The sequence below is a fragment of the Nomia melanderi genome, unplaced genomic scaffold, assembly GCF_051020985.1.
Source record: "Nomia melanderi isolate GNS246 unplaced genomic scaffold, iyNomMela1 scaffold0589, whole genome shotgun sequence".
Taxonomy (NCBI): domain Eukaryota; kingdom Metazoa; phylum Arthropoda; class Insecta; order Hymenoptera; family Halictidae; genus Nomia; species Nomia melanderi.
Window position 1 is genome coordinate 10,001 of NW_027475703.1, and position 5,000 is coordinate 15,000.

A 5,000-nucleotide genomic window follows, 5' to 3' on the forward strand; every position below is an offset into this window, starting at 1 on the left:
CTTCCGAGTCAACCCGCTCACGAAACTCTCTCTCTCGTCGTGGAATCCCCGCGTCGGAGAGTAAAACGCCGAAGGCTTACTATGAAACTTACGTCTCTCGACGATGGGACGATCCACGCGAAGAGTTGTTACGTGCACGCGTATGGTGCGATTGCGTCGATTCGCTTTTCTGTACGGGGAGTAATAGAACGTTGAGTTGACTTATCGGGTCTTCGTTGGAATTACCGTCGCTGGCATTGTAAACTCCAGATGACCTTGTGATTCCTTCGTCGGGCACTGGTAAAGGGTGGCGATGATTCGTTCTATAATAGAAATACCCGTCGTAGCGTTTCTTCCGAGTCAACCCGCTCACGAAACTCTCTCTCGTCGTGGAATCCCCGCGTCGGAGAGTAAAACGCGAATTCATAGTATGGAAACTTACGTCTCTCGACGATGGGACGATCCACGCGAAGAGTTGTTACGTGCACGCGTATGGTGCGATTGCGTCGATTCGCTTTTCTGTACGGGGAGCAATAGAACGTTGAGTTGACTTATCGGGTCTTCGTTGGAATTACCGTCGCTGGCATTGTAAACTCCAGATGACCTTGTGATTCCTTCGTCGGGCACTGGTAAAGGGTGGCGATGATTCGTTCTATAATAGAAATACCCGTCGTAGCGTTTCTTCCGAGTCAACCCGCTCACGAAACTCTCTCTCGTCGTGGAATCCCCGCGTCGGAGAGTAAAACGCGAATTCATACTATGAAAACTTACGTCTCTCGACGATGGGACGATCCACGCGAAGAGTTGTTTACGTGCACGCGTATGGTGCGATTGCGTCGATTCGCTTTTCTGTACGGGGAGAAATAGAACGTTGAGTTGACTTATCGGGTCTTCGTTGGAATTACCGTCGCTGGCATTGTAAACTCCAGATGACCTTGTGATTCCTTCGTCGGGCACTGGTAAAGGGTGGCGATGATGCGTTCTACAATAGAAATACCCGTCGTAGCGTTTCTTCCGAGTCAACCCGCTCACGAAACTCTCTCTCGTCGTGGAATCCCCGCGTCGGAGGGTAAAACGCGATATATAATAGTATATGCCAGTGGTTCGCGCGCGTCGTCTCTGAGATACGCGGTCGACAGAGTTCCGAAAACACGTGATGTGCCACGATTTCCGTGCGTCTTACATCTTTCGACGATGGGACGATCCACGCGAAGAGAACGTTCGTGCTTGCGTGAGGTGCAACAGCGTCGATTCGCTTTTCTGTACGGGGAGAAATAGAACGTTGAGTTGACTTATCGGGTCTTCGTTGGAATTACCGTCGCTGGCATTGTAAACTCCAGATGACCTTGTGATTCCTTCGTCGGGCACTGGTAAAGGGTGGCGATGATTCGTTCTATAATAGTAATACCCGTCGTAGCGTTTCGACCGATGTCACCCGCCACGAAAGTCTCTCTCGACGTGGAAACCCCGCGCCGAAGAGTAAACGCGAAGGCTTACCATACGAAAGAAAACGGTATTATACGCCTGTGGTATGTGCGTCTCGGCTCTGTGATACGCGATCGGCAGAGTTACAAAAAAACGTTGATGGGCCACGATTTCCGTGCGTCTTACATCTTTCGACGATGGGACGATCCACGCGAAGAGTAGTTACGTGCTCGCGCGAGGTGCGATAGCGTCGATTCGCTTTTCTGTACGGGGAGAAATAGAACGATGAGTTGACTTATCGGGTCTTCGTTGGAATTACCGTCGCTGGCATTGTAAACTCCAGATGACCTTGTGATTCCTTCGTCGGGCACTGGTAAAGGGTGGCGATGATTCGTTCTATAATAGAAATACCCGTCGTAGCGATTCGGCCGAGTCACCCGCCACGAAACTCTCTCTCGTCGTGGAATCCCCATGTCGGAGAGTAAAACGCGAAGGCTAACTATATAAGAAATATATAGTATTATTTATGCCTGTGGTTCTCCGTTTGCCCTACTCTCAGATACGCGACTCGGAGAGTTACGAATAATCGTGATGGACCACGATTTCTGTACGTCTTACATCTTTCGACGATGGGACGATCCACGCGAAGAGATCATTCCTGCTTGCGTGAGGTGCGATAGCGCCGATTCGCTTTTCTGTACGGGGAGAAATAGAACGATGAGTTGACTTATCGGGTCTTCGTTGGAATTACCGTCGCTGGCATTGTAAACTCCAGATGACCTTGTGATTCCTTCGTCGGGCACTGGTAAAGGGTGGCGATGATTCGTTCTATAATAGAAATACCCGTCGTAGCGATTCGGCCGTGTCACCCGCCACGAAAATCTCTCTCGTCGTGGAATCCCCGCGTCGTAGAGTAAACGCGAAGGCTTGCTATAGAAGACTATAGTTTATACGCCTGTGGTTCACCGGTTGCCTGCTCTCCGGGGTACGCGATCGCGCAGGAGTTACGGAAGAACTTGATGGGCCACGATCTCCAAGCGGCTATATCTTTCGACGATGGGACGATTCACGCGAAGAGAACGTTCGTGCATGCGTGAGGTGCGATAGCGTTGATTCGCTTGTCTGTACGGGGAGAAATAGAACGATGAGTTGACTTATCGGGTCTTCGTTGGAATTACCGTCGCTGGCATTGTAAACTCCAGATGACCTTGTGATTCCTTCGTCGGGCACTGGTAAAGGGTGGCGATGATTCGTTCTATAATAGAAATACCCGTCGTAGCGTTTCGACCGATGTCACCCGCCACGAAATTCTCTCTCGTCGTGGAATCCCCGCGTCGGAGAGTAACCGCCGAAGGCTTGCTATAGAAGACTATAGTTTATACGCCTGTGGTTCACCGGTTGCCGGCTCTCCGGGGCACGCGATCGCGCGAAGGTTACGGAGGGACGTGAAGCGCCCGAGCAATGAAACGTCCGCAGGAGGAAACGAGCAACCGCCGAACATTGTTTCGCGACGTTTCCATAATGTATTGTCGTTTCGCTCGCATCCCGCTTCTTTCCCCTAGTTTCCTCGACGCGTAGTTTCGCAGCCTTAGTGGACGAATCATTCTCGATTCGAGGAAAGATATGCAGTGGGGCGTGCAATGAGCCCGCCAGAGACCACGATCTCCAATGCGTCTTTACATCTTTGGACGATGGGACGATCCACGCGAAGAGAACGTTCGTGCTTGCGCGAGGTGCATTAGCGTCGATTCGCTTTTCTGTACGGGGAGAAATAGAACGATGAGTTGACTTATCGGGTCTTCGTTGGAATTACCGTCGCTGGCATTGTAAACTCCAGATGACCTTGTGATTCCTTCGTCGGGCACTGGTAAAGGGTGGCGATGATTCGTTCTATAATAGAAATACCCGTCGTAGCGATTCGGCCGAGTCACCCGCCACGAAACTGTCTCTCTTTCGTCGTGGAAACCCCGCGTCGGAGAGTAAAACGCGCGAAGGCTGTGACTGTAACATATATATATATATATACACAGTATACAATGCCTGTGGTTTTTGCGCGTGTCGGCTCTTCGGTATACGCGATCGGCCAGAGTTACGGAGGGACGGTGAAGCGCACGAGAAATTGAAACGGCCGCACGATTGGAACCGAGCAACCGTCGAACATTGTTTCGCGACGTTTCCATAATGCGTTTTCGTTTCGCTCGCATACCGCTTCTTTTCCCCTAGTCTCTGAGACGCGTTTTCGAGCCGTTCTTCTACTATCGATTCTCGTAGAGAGAAGGGACCGGGTAGTCTGGAAGTGGAACCCGCATCTTGCGTGTACCGTACACGGAATTGAGAGGACCGGCCGTGAAGCTCGTTTTAAAGCCGTGCGTCTGACACCCAACTCTTGCGCGCCAATTTCGCGGCAAGAGATAATATGGGACGAATGACCGGCAAAGAGCCAGCTGTGAAGTCTGTTTTTTTAATCGAATCCGTGGACGTGTGTATGCCGTAGCGTCGCTCGTCGTGTTCGTTCATGGTCGTTCCGAGAGAAAGAACGAAAGCGGTAACGAAGGGACCGGCCGTGAAGCTCGTTTTAAAGCCGCGCGTCTGACACCCAACTCTTGCGCGCCAATTTCGCGGCAAGAGATAACATGGGACGAATGACCGGCAAAGAGCCAGCTGTGAAGTCTTTTTTCATTATTTGCTTTCAATCGATCGATCGGTACGATTCGTGCAACGTTTCGCGCGATGCGACGCGAAAACATGCGCGCAACAATAGATGCGTCTGATCGGAAGAACGCGAGGGTCGACTGCACGCGATGGATTCAGTATCGGGTAGGATACAAAATATATCCCCGTCGTTTCCACGCGTGCGAGTCTTCTGCGTCTTTCGCGGGTTTTTGAATGCACTATACGCCCGGAACGTCGAGAAATATATACATATTACTTGAACGTTTTTCGTCTCGAAAGGCTTCGGTGTCGTCTCCAAGGCGACGCCTGAATCTCCTTCGCGCGCTGGTCGGAGATTCAGGTATCAACTTTTATCTTCTCTTTGAAAGAAGAGAGATATTAGGTCGAACAAGTGAGAATAAAATTATATATGTGAAATATAAAATTTATACGATTACCCTGAACGGTGGATCACTTGGCTCGTGGGTCGATGAAGAACGCAGCTAATTGCGCGTCAACGTGTGAACTGCAGGACACATGAACATCGACATTTCGAACGCACATTGCGGTCCACGGATACAATTCCTGGACCACGCCTGGCTGAGGGTCGTTTACGTACCATACACTGCTTGCGTAGCTCTGTCAAATCCCCGCCGTCGTTCACCTCTTCGGATCGAACGTTTTTTTACCGAAGGGCGCAAAGAACGTCTCTGAGTCGGGTTAAGAGAAGGATGCTACGTACGAGCGAACGATGGGTGTCTCGTCGGCGTTTGTCGCGGACACGCGAAAATTCTGTGAATTTCACGGACAGTGTACGTTCTAGTTGTTGCAAAACGATCGGAATCGTTTGTATGGACTCGCGTGAGTGTTCGCGGCGTCGTGCGTCGTTCAATTACGACCGCCCGCGGATACCGCTCCACTGCGATATGGATCTGAGCGACAAC

General features: G+C 50.9%; 1 non-coding gene across 1 annotated transcript; it reads left to right on the top strand.

Moving 5' to 3' along the window:
• The first annotated feature begins 4,511 nt into the window (after positions 1–4,511).
• Positions 4,512–4,666, top strand: LOC143176501 (5.8S ribosomal RNA). The gene has a single exon (XR_013001040.1). It is a non-coding gene; the product is annotated as a 5.8S ribosomal RNA (ribosomal RNA).
• Positions 4,667–5,000: the final 334 nt, after the last annotated feature.